Genomic DNA, 14,859 nt, shown 5'->3' on the forward strand with positions numbered 1-14,859 from the left:
TTTCATGCTCCTAGGTTTTTTTTGGCTAAAAAGTACTCATTTTTGAAACAAGATGCTATCTTAGCATCATTGAAGATACAAGGATTGTTTGTACCTTCAATCTTTTCAACTATAAAAAAACATGCTAAATGAAAATAGTTGATCCATAATACACTGAAACTTTTTCTTTCTTTTGATTTATGTTAGGCTTGTCCTTAGATTGAGGGGAAAGAGGAAGCTTGCTTATATGAAAGGCATCTCAAATCTGATGTTCTCCACAACCTTTATCAATGATCTTGATATGAGTTTTAGGATGTATATTGGTGGATGTGAATGCAATGCTATTTGGATCTATTTAGGATGTTGATTTTCTTGGTTCAGTTGTTGTTGATGATTTTATAGTGTTACAATGATAGGCTTATGATAGTTTCCTTCCAACTTTTTAAAATATTGATGGAAAGTGGAAGTAACAACTTACATGACATGGACCCATGGGTGACCCAAGATAATATTATACAAAAGATAAATATTAATGACATGTAGAGTTAATTCTATTTCATAAGTGGCCCAACTTCAATTAGTAGAGTTCTTGTCTATGTTTATTTTTATTCTACATTAACCTAAGCCCTAATAGTAAAAAATTTTGGATCCAAGTAATTTTTCAAGTAACCAAGATGTTTTATCAATCTTAAAGTTAAAATATTCAAGCTTGATCCATTATATACAATTACACAACACTTTTGGCCTAGTGATGAAGTCTTTAATGTGTAAGGGGAATTTAGGAGAAGGCACTATGGAAGGCATGCCATTTTGGCTAAATGTAAGGTGGTGATTTTATTATTAGTGCACCAAGTGTACTTGAAATTATGATGGATTAATATTGTTTGGGACTATTTTTTGACTTGAAGGTATAAAGAGCACATCACATAACTTGGGGAAATTCTTGACCTTGGATGTTAGGACACCTTAACTTCTACCAAGATAGCCTTTCTACTAAAAGCATTTGGGAGCACTAGATAGAATTAATTGTTTTTGTTCTTTTGTTTCTTTTTGAGACACTTATGTAATCAATAGGTGGTTTGTGGATGGTATCTAAGGGACACCTTGTATGCACAAAGTTTAGGGTATGCACTGTTGATCAAGGCTGGTGATTAATAGGTATTAATATTTCCTTTGTTCCCTTTCAAAGACTACATTGCTAACTCACTTCCCCTTTTTTCTTTATAGGATGTTTTTAGGAGTTTAAAAAAGGTAGCTAACAAAATAGTTTGTTTCAATTCACCCTCAAGTGCTATCACAATAGTTTGTTCCACTTTTAAGACATCTTGAATTTTGCTTGAAATCACATATTTTTTAGAAAATGTAATGATTTAAGCCTTGAGAAATTCCATTTAAAGGCTTTTAGTTAAAGAGGGTTATATCAAATCCCTTTAGATAGAACCCCTTTAGTCTTAAATCATACGTGCAATGGTGCCTCCTCTACACCTATCTAAAAGTTAACAAAATACCATATTTTCTTTACCTTTGGGGATTAATTGAAGTCATTTAAAAATTACATAGCCCTTATTATACTTTTATTTTCATAAAGTATTTAAAATATATTTAATTATATTATTATATTTATTTTTTATTTCTTATGAATGTAGATTTTTACCGAACATCAAGGTATTTTTTTCACACATGCAAAAATTTAAAAAAATAGAGAAAAAATTCGAAGACATATTGGTATCCTTATTTAAACAAAAAAAAAAAAAATTGATTCAAATGCGTATAAAAAAAGTTATGGGATATAGAATGAACCTATATTCGAACTTCAAAAAGTTCTTAAAAAAAATATGAAAAAACATTTTGTGATCTAAATATTGGTGTTGCAAATCTATGTTTAAAAATTTATGATTTTATCCTTTCTACAAAAAAAGTTATGATATAATAAATAATCCACACATACAAAAATTAAAAGAATAGAGAAAATTCTAAGACATATTTGTGTCCTAGGTATTGGTATCCTTATTTCAACAAACAAATAAAAATAAAATAATTCAAATGCATATTTGAAAAAATTATGCGATACAAAATGAACCTATGTTTGAATTATAGTTAATCTCACTTCAAAAGGTTATTTTAAAAAACATGAAAAAAACATTGTGACCTAAATATTGGTTTTCCAAATCTATGTTTAAAAAAATATGATTTTATCCTTTCTACAAATAAAGTTATGATATACTAAATAAACATCACTTTTTTAAAATGTTGCTAACTATAAAAATAAGTTATTAAAAGTTACAAAAAAAAATTCTTAAAAATTTTGAAAATAAATATTTATAATTTGCAAACAAAATCTCAAAAATCACTATTTCACATCATCTTCAAATTCTTAAGGATTTAGTTGTTGTAGATGTCAAAAACTAAAAATGTTATCAATCGGTTTTGCACACTTGCTAAATACCTCATTCAACAAACCGTTGATACATGGGAGCACCTCTTGGTTGTGGGTAACCAAAGCAGATATGAACCTCTAGGATTTAAAGGGTTGGCTCCCTTAAACATACACCTAAAACTACCAACTTTACTTAGAAAAGAGAGAAAAAAAACCTGGAAATAAATCTAAAGCTAAAGGGGTGATCCACCTAATGTTTTTGAACTTATGCTATTGCTTTTCCTTGACACACCTGATCCCTTGACAACTTAGCTATCCATGCATGACTCATACTTTTATATTCTCACATATCAGTATTTTATAGCAAGGCTATGTGTTTTCAGTTTTGAAAGGAAGAATAATTAAGTTCTCTTAACAAATATAAACCATTTGAACATTAACACATGTTACAACCTATATGAGATATGCATTCTCTATCTCAAGGTGTTGGAAATGAAACATTTAACCTAGGATTTGACAAGAATCACAAAAGAAAACATCCATCTTCATATGCACACAAAATAATAGTCATGTAGATGGCAAAAATACAAAAAAAAATTTCTGATAAGTGTCTTTTACAATAGCATATGACTGAAAATGATTGAGTTTTTCTGAAAAAATGATTTTACAATGAGGGAAATTAGTCATGATATCATTGGTTTTGAGTTACAAGGCAATTTTTTTGTACTAGAAAGAGCTTGATAGCTACAATGCTTAGCCAAAAAAAAAAAAAAAAGAATTCCCCTAAAAGTTGAAAAGTTGTGTTTTTATAAGTAAACAACAACTTTTTACAATAAATGATTAGTTCTCTAGTAATAAATCCTAGAATAGACAAGTGTACATCATTGTTGATTCAAACCTCTCATTTGGTCATCCATCCTCTTTGTGCCTACTTTTAGGCCTAAAAAATTGCTCCAAGGAGGTGCCTTTATGAAGAAAATCCTTTACCTTTGACTTGTGTAATGCTCGCCAAAAAGCCCTAGAGAATTAAGTCAACTAACAACCATTCTAAACAACATGGGGATAATTTTTTTTTTTAAATAAGATAAATTGCATACATTTAACCAAAAAGATCACATCATCTTAGGTGCACAAACAGAAATCTACAATAGAACATTACATTATTCCTTAAGAAATAATATACATTTAAACTTACATGATTATGTAATACTAAGTACAAATATAACTAACCTATAACATCCAACTAACATCCTCTAAGGTTCTTAACATCATTACTAATAAAGCGACAAGTAGAAGATACATGATATATTTCCCACTTAAAATATTTTCCACAATATGGAAAACTTGTCATTTAAACTATAGAATTCTAACCATGAGATATAAATTATCTAACTCCTCTAAGCTACTAAATTCATTTTAGTTCACCAATATCCGTTTGTTCTTAATCTATCAAAAACATTCAACGTGATAGAAACTATCTATTCCTATAACATAGCCAACATCAATTCCACACAAAATGAACATATGAAAACATCGTTACATTACATTACATAATACCTCTTATATATGGGGTACATTACATCTATAAGTCAACTATTGCAAATAGAATGTCATGATACAATGATCACATGACTCATATTCAAATACAAGTTTATAGATGAATCTTTACATATAATAGAGATTGCATTCGCATCATAAATCCATAGCACTGGAAACCAAAGAGAAGCAATAATATACATCACACACACAAACATATAGCAAGGAAAATCCAAATGGAAGAAGGAATCAAACCAAACAACCATGTGGAACCAAAAAGGTCCACTCCCCATGCTCTAGAGAATGACATAAGGCCCCATACACATACTAAACCTAGGTCGAGACCTAAATATTTAAATAGAATACAAATATACACAAGAACAAACACAAACAAGGACCAAAACATGACAAAGCATAGGCTCAATCACAAAATACAAAATCACCAGAGGCTTCTGCATAAAACAAAGGCTAAGGTATTAGGACACATATAAGGAAGAGTGTCATCACATGTCATCGACATGGGTTTCCCTAGTAGTCTAACCCTCTCCAAAACTCCAAACCCCTATGCCCAGTGCATAGGAGAATGAATCAAAGGAGTTTGACAAAATTAACTCTAAGACACATTTCTTAGGATTGATTCTAACTTTATAATGCTCCAACCTATCAAAGATCAAGGCTAGCACATCCAAATGACTCTCTTGAGATTGATTTGGCAAGGAGATTGTCTATATAATATTTTATAAAGGTGTGCATCATATCATGAAATATAGTGGTCATCTTTGGTAGGTCGCCTTGGCATTCTTAAGACTAAAAGGCATAAAGTTCTAATAGTATGTACCCCAAGGACATGTAGTTAGCTTGGTGAATATTATCAGATTGGATATCTACTTAGCATAAGTAATATATTGAATGATACCGTTTAATATATTTTTAGTTTAACTTTTACCAGTAGAGCAATCTATAAGTTCATCTTTCTTAGATTTTGCTTGACAAGTTTTGCACTTGGATATAGAGGTAAATGATGAAGAACTAGTTAAGATCTAGCACTAACAAGTCAACATAAGACCAAGAAAAGTTGATTTTTCTTTGTATAAATAATTTAGTGATTTCTTATCTCTTTGCCTCTATTAGAGAAGCAACAAAGTGGACAATCTTTAGATTTTCATACGTTCCAAGATTATCTTCCTCTATTTTTTCTACTAGAATCGGGGATCTTTATTGACTTCCGAGGAGTGTATTTAACCTTTCATCCTCAAGCACCTCAGAGAGTTTTTTATCATCAGATACATCCTTTATTTTTACTCTTTCATAGCCAGAAGGAGCCTTTTGATTTTAACCTAAAGATCTATTTTTGATATTTTTATTTTTTCACTTTTGTAACTGGAAAGTGGAATATACATGTCCCAAAGTAAGCTATAGTGTTGAGATTAATGGAAAAACCAAATTTGTGATCACCCAAGGGTATACACTTTTGAAGAGCTCCATAAACTCGGTAATAGTTGAACATTATTTTTTTAAATATCCAAGCTCAATGGTCCTTGTTGATGTCAATCAATGAGTTGTGGGTAGACTAGGGATAAGTTATTGTAGGTATTTGCAAAGACTATGGATGAAGTATTTAAGGTAAGGACTGAGGTATCTTCAAGGTCCCACAATTTTTGAATCTAGGCATGGCCATCAAGATATTTGTTTGAACCCCATTCTCATTCATTATGGTTTGTTTCAGTATCATTGTCAAATGTATCCATATTGTCACTAGTGTTAACGTTTTTATTTGAAAGAAACTTAGTACTAGAAGCATCCAATTTCAACACGGTGAATACCTAAGCCCTTTACTCTTCAGTAGACATTTGGATTGGATGGGCTCCTTGATTGCTTATTTTTGTAATCATAATCCATTGTGGCCATCATAACCCTTTTGTTCCATGATATTGAAGGCCTTACCATACTATTCAATAGGTAGTCTAAAAAGTTTTGTATATGCTTCATCCTTATAAAGATAGGTAGAAATTCCCTCCTTTATGGATTCCCTAGCTAGTACTATATGATGACTTTTGGGTTGTTTTGAATTGGATGTAGTTTACCGTATGACTTAAGAGACACAAACAACTTACCAATGCAAAATGAGTCACTAATAGTGCATTCACCACAACCTTTGTCTTGAACCTGAAACTTGATCTCAAGAAGGAAGGAAGATGGAATGGAAGATAAATAATAATGAAGGATAAATGTATGTAGAAGTGGTGGATGATTAAGCTTCTTGGTTAATAGGAACTTCACGCTAAGGGATCCCTTAAGTTACTACAATACTAGAAAGGATTATAGTCACTTGTTGGGAATTGACACTCATCTAGGTTAATGGTGTTGTCATTGATGGAAACACACATCATATTTTGGTTGGATACTTAATCGGTACTCACTGGTATTCATGGTTCAATAACTGGCATTCATGTAACCAACACTCAGGGTAACTGGCAAACTAGGAATCGGTACACAAAGGCTGACATAGGAGATTGATCTGGCAAGCATAACGTGGAGGCGGCAACGGTCACAAAAATTAATTTGTTTATATTTTGTATAGGCCAACATGTAATCTGTAGTACCCCTACTTGTTTGAACTCATTAGACTCATATTTTATTATTGTTTGTTTTCAGTGGATACATTACCATGATATATTATTTAGATTTTTATGACATTATGCTTTATCTCGAGATGAGATGTATAATTTATTTGCAGTATTTCAGTATTTGTAATTTATGGCATTTTACGGATTATTGCTATGTACTGACATTTTACTTTATCTATGCAATGTGTAATTATATGTTGTGTGTTTGCGAGTGTATTGGATGCAAGGGGATGATTTTCCTTCACTCATTTCGGTGAGACAGGGAACATCGCAGTTCTCCTTCATCGGTGTGTTTGTCGTGTTTTCTATATATATATATATGCATGTGTGGTTCGGTGATGCAGGATATTGCAGGTACAAGTACCGGGTAGGTACGGTGTATCGTCTCCACCTGGCTTCACAGGTTTGAGCGTGCCTTATATTTTCCGATGGAAGTGGAGGAGATAGTAGTTGACCATATTTTACTCAGTTACACTCATATGAGTGTCGTCAGTTAGTTCGGTCTTCATATTTTGTCATTTTATCTTTTATGGGTAATTGCTTGAGATTTGTTTAATTTGAGTGTTTTATCTTTTATGTTGGAAATGCATTAGCAGATTAATTCATATGTGAATTTATTTAACTTTATTGGACAAATGACCAGTTTATGTATTAAATAGCTGTAAATTCTTGTCATCTGGAAATTCTTAAATTGCATGTTATTTATGCTTTTGGTTGTTTTTAAGGAAAGATTGCTTGTAATAGGATCTTGTGTATATTGTGTTCTCAATCAAGCTTAATTTCATTGCAATTTTGGTTGATTTATCATTGTGTCCTATGTTATTATTTCTCCTAGACCAGATGATGTTGTATAACCTATTTGATATGAGCCATTGTGTGTTTTTGTCCAAATGGTCAATCTTGGGTTGGTATTTGTGTATCCTTCACCTGTGCTTGTCAGGATTGTTTATGGTTTTTTGTTTCGCCATAGAGTTCTCGTAGAGAGAAACATTTCCTATTAGTGTCCTAGGAGAGAGAGTGGCTTTCGAGCGGGGGTCGTGCCCAAAGTGGATGACAGGATAACCCGTCGAAAGTTGGTTAAAAAGTGATAACATAATAATATATTAGGGGGGAGTGAGATAAATATTATTTAAGATAAGTGTACCTCGTGCATAGGTGAGTGCTTGTACAGGGCTCATAATGTTACGAGAAGGCCTGGAATGGCAAACTTACCACCTTGTCTTCACGAAAGGATTGGTAGGGTCCACATGAGACTTAGTTGGAACCGGAGGCTTGAGAGAGGTTACCAGGAGAAACCCAAGGATGGGGGTCGGGACCTATGGAGGTTGTACCATGGTAACCATCAAGCTATGTGATGACACTCTCTTCTTAGAGCCACTAGTGTTTTGTGAGTTGAGTCACATGGATGTTTGCAGAGTCTTGTAGTCCTTTCGTACTTGTCTTACTTTGCTTGCTTGAGGGTTTTCTACTATCTCCTAGCACAGTGGGGTGGTTCCATTTTGGGATCACGTGGTCGGGTGGTAGTGCCACTTCCCATCGGATGTTCTGGATTGTATCTTCAGGCGAGGAAAGGCTTCGCTAGTGTTTCTTGGTTCGTGGTTTATGTACTAGCTCTTGTTTGAGATCATTGTTCAGTTGAGACCTTGTGGTCATTGTATCAGACTTTTATGTAACCTTGATATTGTATCTTTGTAACCAGTGGTATTATTGGAAGCCATGTATTTATGGATATTGTAATATTATTATGTTAGTGAAATGAATGTTATTGTTTTGATCTTATGTTTAAATGGTTTATGGAAATTGGATACATTGGAATACTTTTATTTCTCTATTATGAAATTTGGATGTATGTGTAGTTTTAAACTTAAGTTTTCAATTTATCTAATTAAATGGATTAACTGTGGTGTTAATATAATCTACGAAATTAATTTTCGTTGGTTACCCTTAGGAAAACATATGGTAGACTTCTGTTGTGTTGTTAAACATGCAATGGTTTTAGTTAGTGCACTTAGTCTTTAACAAAAAAAAAAATTATTTCACCCTTTAGTTGCCTAGGTGTGTTGTTTTCTTTTAGGGTTCCTAGCGGGGCATTACATTTGGTATCAGAGCCCAAGTTTCAGCACTGGGTACTCTAGGTTTGTAGTGAGCCTATCCAATTTGACCTTTTTGCTTAGGTCTTAATGTTTGTGTTTCCCTTGTTTTATCCTTGTCGTAGGTCTGAACCTTTTTCTCTATACAGTGCTAGGTCATGGCTAGGAAAGCTAGGGGAGGATGCAACGAAGATGAGAGAGTTGTATTCTTATTTGTTTTAGGCTTCCAGGAGTAAGCCTAGTTTTGGGGGGGAGAATGTAGTACCCCTACTTGTTTGAACTCATTAGACTCATATTTTATTATTGTTTGTTTTCAGTGGATACATTACCATGATATATTATTCAGTTTTTTATGGCATTATGCTTTATCTAGAGATGAGATGTATAATTTATTTGCAGTATTTCAATATTTGTGATTTATGGCATTTTACGAATTATTGCTATGTACTGACATTTTACTTTATCTATGTAATGTGTAATTATATGTTGTGTGTTTGCGAGTGTATTGGATGCAAGGGGACGATTTTCCTTCACTCATTTTGGTGAGACAAGGAACGTCGCGGTTCTCCTTCATTGGTGTGTATGTCGTGTTTTCTATATATATATGCATGTGTGGTTCGGTGATGTAGGATATTGCAGGTACAAGTACCGGGTAGGTACGGGGTATCGTCTCCACCTGACTTCACAGGTCTGAGCGTGCCTTATATTCCGATGGAAGTAGAGGAGATAGTAGTTGACCCTATTTTACTCAATTACACTCGTATGAGTGTCGTCAGTTGGTCGTCTTGTCAGTTTGTTCGGCCTTCATATTTTGTCGTTTGATCTTTTTATAAGTATTTGCTTGAGATTTGTTTAGTTTGAGTGTTTTAGTAGATTTAATTAATTAATTAATTAAGTTTATGGAATTGTCTCATAGTTGAATTGTTTATGCATTGAGATTATAAATTTAGTCAATTAAAAAAAATTATTAAATTAAGTTGCAAGCTGCATGATATTAGAAATATATTTTTATTAAAGTTTTTGTGGAAAAATAAATTAAATTAATTGTGTTTATTATTTCCTAGAATTTTAAATAAATAAAAGAACAAAAGAATAATAGAATAAATGAATAAAAGAATTAATTAGAATTAAAGTATTGCTTTAATTCTTTATTTAGAAAATTAATTAATCTGCATGAGAAAAGAAAAGAAAGAATAATGATTTTTAATTATTGCATGTTAGCTTATCTTTTGTTATAAAATTAGAAAAGAAAATAAAATTACTTTTATTCTAAATTTAGGTTTTTGAGAAAAAGCAATTGAACCTAGAATTTTAGTTTAAATAGGGGAATAGGTCTTTATTTTAGTTACACACAGGAACAGGTCAAGAATTTTAGGTGAAGAAATTTATTGGAAGTTTATTGAAAGGATTAGGGCTCTTCTATAGATTTCTTCCAGGAAAGCTATACCAGGTTGGATGATTTCTTAGTTGTGTGTTTTTAGTAAATATTTCTATTTTTCTTTGCTTGATGTGTGTAAAATAATTGTCAAATCCAAAACCCTCTTCTGGTGAATTCGAGTTTTTGTTTTAGAATTCATGCCTGATGTGTATTTCTAGTTTGTGGAAAGGATTTAATTTGGAGAAAATTAGGAAAAATTATTATGAAAAAAAATAGTCAAGATCCTCATGATTGCGTGAAAAATTGCAAAAGTTGAGAGAAATAGTATTTACTAGGAAATTATTCTCTCTTGTTTAAATAGTCTTTTAAATAATGTCATCTCTGTGAAATTATATGATTACTTTAGAAATAAATTTAATTGAGAATTAAATTTATTGGATTATCTAAAATTTAAAAAAAATATATAATTAGAATAAAATTTTGTGAAATGAATTTTATTGATATAGGGAAATTTATGTTTTTGCTATCAAAAATTTCTAGTAAATGGGGAGTTTATTTTTAAGGTTTTCAAAAAAAATATTAAAAAAAAATATATATTTTAAAAAAATAATATTAAAAAAAATAATATAAAAAAAATAATATTAAAAAATAAATATTAAAAAATAAAAAATAAAATATAAAAATATAAAAAAAAATAATACTAAAAAAATGTGGGGAGGCTATGCCTCTACCCATGCAGCAACTACCAAAGGTAGCGGTTGTTGCCTTAGGGCAGCAGCACTACCCAAAGGTAGCAGTTGCTGCCATAGGGCAGCAGCGCTACCCAAGGGTAGTGTTAGCTGCCATATGGTGGCACCGCTACCTTTGGGTAGTTAGTTTGTTTGTGTGTGTTTTTAAAAGTTTAATTTAATTTTAATTTTTTAAATTTTATTTATTATTTTATTTGTTATTTAGTTTTAAAAAATAAAAATAAAAATAAATAATATTTAAATAATTATAATGTGTTAATATATATATGTATATTTAAATATATATACATATACATATACATATACACACACACATATGTGTGTGTGTGTGTGTGTGTGTGTGTGTGTGTGTGTGTGTGTGTGTGTGTGTCTGTGTGTAAACCCTAAACCCTATGAATAAAGAATTTAGAATTTAGTAATTTTAGAGAAAAAAAAGTTTATAATTTTAAATTTGATATTCATGTTGGAAATGCATTAGGAGATTAATTCATATGTGAATTTATTTAACTTTATTGGACAAATGACAAGTTTATGTATTAAATAGTTGTAAATTCTTATTATCTGGAAATTCTTAAATTGCATGTTATTTATGCTTTTGGCTGTTTTTAAGGAAAGATTGCTTGTAATAGGATCTTGCATATATTGTGTTCTCAATCAAGCTTAATTTCATTGCACTTTTGGTTGATTTGTCGTTGTGTCCTATGTTATTATTTCTCCTAGACCAGGTGATGTTGTATAACCTATTTGATATGAGCCATTATGTGTTTTTGTCCAAATGGTCAATCCTGGGTTGGTATTTGTGTATCCTTCACCTGTGCTTGTCAGGATTGTTTATGGTTGTCTATTTCGCCATAGAGTTCTCGTAGAGAGAAACATTTCCTAATAGTATCCTAGGAGAGAGAGTGGCTTTCGAGCGGGGGCCGTGTCCAAAGTGGATGACAGGATAACCTGTTGAAAGTTGGTTAAAAAGTGATAACATAATAATATATTGGGGGGGAGTGAAATAAATATTTTTTAAGATAAGTGTACCTCGTGCATAGGTGAGTGCTTGTACAGGGCTCATAATGTTATGAGAAGGCCCAGAATGGCAAACTTACCACCTTGTCTTCATGAAAGGATTGGTAGGGTCCGCATGAGACTTAGTTGGAACCGGAGGCTCGGGAGAGGTTACCAGGAGAAACCCGAGGATGGGGGCCAGGACCTATGGAGGTTGTACCATGGTAACCATCAAGCTATGCGATGACACTCTCTTCTTAGAGTCACTAGTGTTTTGTGAGTTGAGTCACATGGATGTTTGCAGAGTCTTGTAGTCCTTTCGTACTTGTCTTACTTTGCTTGCTTGAGGGTTTTCTACTATCTCCTAGCACGGTGGGGTGGTTCCATTTCGGGATCACATGGTCGGGTGGTAGTGCCACTTCCCATCGGATGTTCTGGATTGTATCTTTAGGCGAGGAAAGGCTTCGCTGGTGTTTCTTGGTTCGTGGTTTATGTACCAGCTCTTGTTCGAGATCATTGTTCAATTGAGACCTTGTGGTCATTGTATCAGACTTTTATGTAACCTTGATATTGTATCTTTGTAACCAGTGTTATTATTGGAAGCCATGTATTTATGGATATTGTAATATTATTATGTCAGTGAAATGAATGTTATTGTTTTGATCTTATGTTTAAATGGTTTATGGAAATTGGATACATTGGAATACTTTTATTTCTCTATTATGAAATTTGGATGTATGTGTAGTTTTAAACTTAAGTTTTCAATTTATCTAATTAAATGGATTAACTGTGGTGTTAATATAATCTACAAAGTTAATTTTCATTGGTTACCCTTAGGAAACATATGGTAGACTTCCATTGTGTTGTTAAACGTGCAATGGTTTTAGTTAGTGCACTTAGTCTTTAACAAAAAAAAAATTATTTCACCCTTTAGTTGCCTAGTTGTGTTGTTTTCTTTTAGGGTTCTTGGCGGGGCATTACATAATCACTTTGTAAATATGATTGTAAGCCAACATAAGGCATTTATGTTTATGTTTGTAAAGGGTATATAGTCAATCCGGTTAGGTCATTTTTGATATATAGATGTGAAATATCATGCAATCGATGTTGATCGACAGATTGTGAATGTAATGATTTGTAGTCGGTCTTGGTTGGTGGTTCAGAATATTGAGTAGCGAATAAAGTTACTGGTAAAGAAGGGAACAATGTTAACCGGTACAAGCAGTGCTTAAACTAGAACTCATCCAGCATAACAGATGCATACTCTGAGTTTATAATTTTGTTTGTAACTCCATATTTGGTATCTATAGTCAGGGAGCCTCCTTTTGTGATGAGCAGTGTGCTCTAGGCAGTGTGCCTTCTTTCATGTACATGCCCCTCTTGTAATATTTATTTATTTGGCCAATGGATAGATATTGTGGGTCACCAATCCCACTGTGTTTTTTCCTCTTTGAGGTTTTCCACATATAAATCTTTGTGTTATGGTGTTTATTCTTGTGGTTGTATTGTTATTACTTGTTGTTACTTTATTTTATGCATACCGGTTAATAAGTGGATTTGTTAATAAGGCTAAAAATTACTTAACCGATAGAACACTGATTCACCTCCCCCCCCCTCTCAGTGTTCTTGGATTCCAACAATTGGTATCAGAGCTTTGTACCTTGGAGTAAGTTTAACAACTTGAGGAAGATCCTGAATCCATGATGAGCATAGAGAAAGAACTTGAGGTAGTACTTGAAGACTATGATGTTGAAAGAATAAAGAAACCGAAGTTACAAGATGAGTTAAACTCCGCAAAGGAATTAATTCTTACCCTGCAAGAAAGCTTGTCATCAGCCCAAGCCAAAAGGAAGGAACTTTTATAGAATCTAGATGATGAAGAGAAGAATATCCTTAAGGAATTATGCCAAAAGTTGAATCAGGAGAATGGTGTCATGAAGAATGAAATGCAAGCCCTAACTATGAGGATGTCCAAGGAGATTGAAGACCAGAAGAAGAATGAAGAAAATCTTGCCAAATCTCTGAAAGACAGATCTAAAGAATGCATTAGGTTGGCACATGAGAATGATATGTTGAAAACTGAATTAGTGCAATCATATAACAATGAGCAAGAGTTGGAAAGGATGGTGACAATCCTAAGTGGAGATCTAGATACTGCAAATGAGTATAAAGACAAGTTTAAGGCCAATTCTGCAAATCTTGATGAATTATTGAAGGATCAAAGGTGCAAGGGAGACACTAGAGGTCTTGGATTTGAGCATGGAGAAAGCTGTTGTACTACAAATGAAGATAAAGCAACCAGTTAGAAGAACAATTAGGAAAATCCACCTGTCAACTGGAATCAGAAAACACCGGTAAGGCAACCCAATGCACATAAATTCAATGGTAGATGTCTTGTTTGCAATAAATTTGGTCATAGGGAAAGTTAATGCAGGAATAGAGCAAATCGGGATAATGATTTAGTTCCCAGTCAGTGTTCCAATTGTAAAAAGTATGGTCATAGAATAGAAGATTGTAGAATGAATGTGAAATGTCATGCATGTGGAAAGTTTGGACATATGGCTAATCAATGTAGGTCAAGGAATAATCAAGCATACAACAAGGCAATTCAGAAGAACAATGTAACTTTCTATGCATGCAACGAAATAGGACACATTGCTAAATATTGCAGAAGCAAGAACAATCCAGTAGGAAATGATGAGAAGGGAAAGAAAAAGGTTGATAGTATCTAGAAGGAGCATGAGAGGAAACGGGTTACAAATCTGAACATCAACCGACAGAAGCTAATACACTTATTCAACCGAGAGAGAAAAATATCCCTGCACCAGCAGGAAACTCATCCGATAACTAAGGCATTAGCCTTAGGGGGAGGCAAATTATTGACATATCTTGCATTGCCACTAGTAGTGGTCTGAAAACATTTTTTAGACTTTGGTGAAGTGAATTTGAAGGTTTGTCGGCACTGAGATAATGGATTTTGGATCCGGTATGATATGTTGGTATGCATTAATGTCAATGAAAAATTAGGGTTTTGCAGAATATAAGAGAAAATTGTTTCATTTTTTATCACACAGCATTCAGAGAAAACCAGAGCGAGTCTAAGGCGATCTAGGTGATTAAAAGTTTT

This window comes from Cryptomeria japonica, chromosome 8 (genome assembly GCF_030272615.1).
Source record: "Cryptomeria japonica chromosome 8, Sugi_1.0, whole genome shotgun sequence".
Lineage (NCBI taxonomy): Eukaryota > Viridiplantae > Streptophyta > Pinopsida > Cupressales > Cupressaceae > Cryptomeria > Cryptomeria japonica.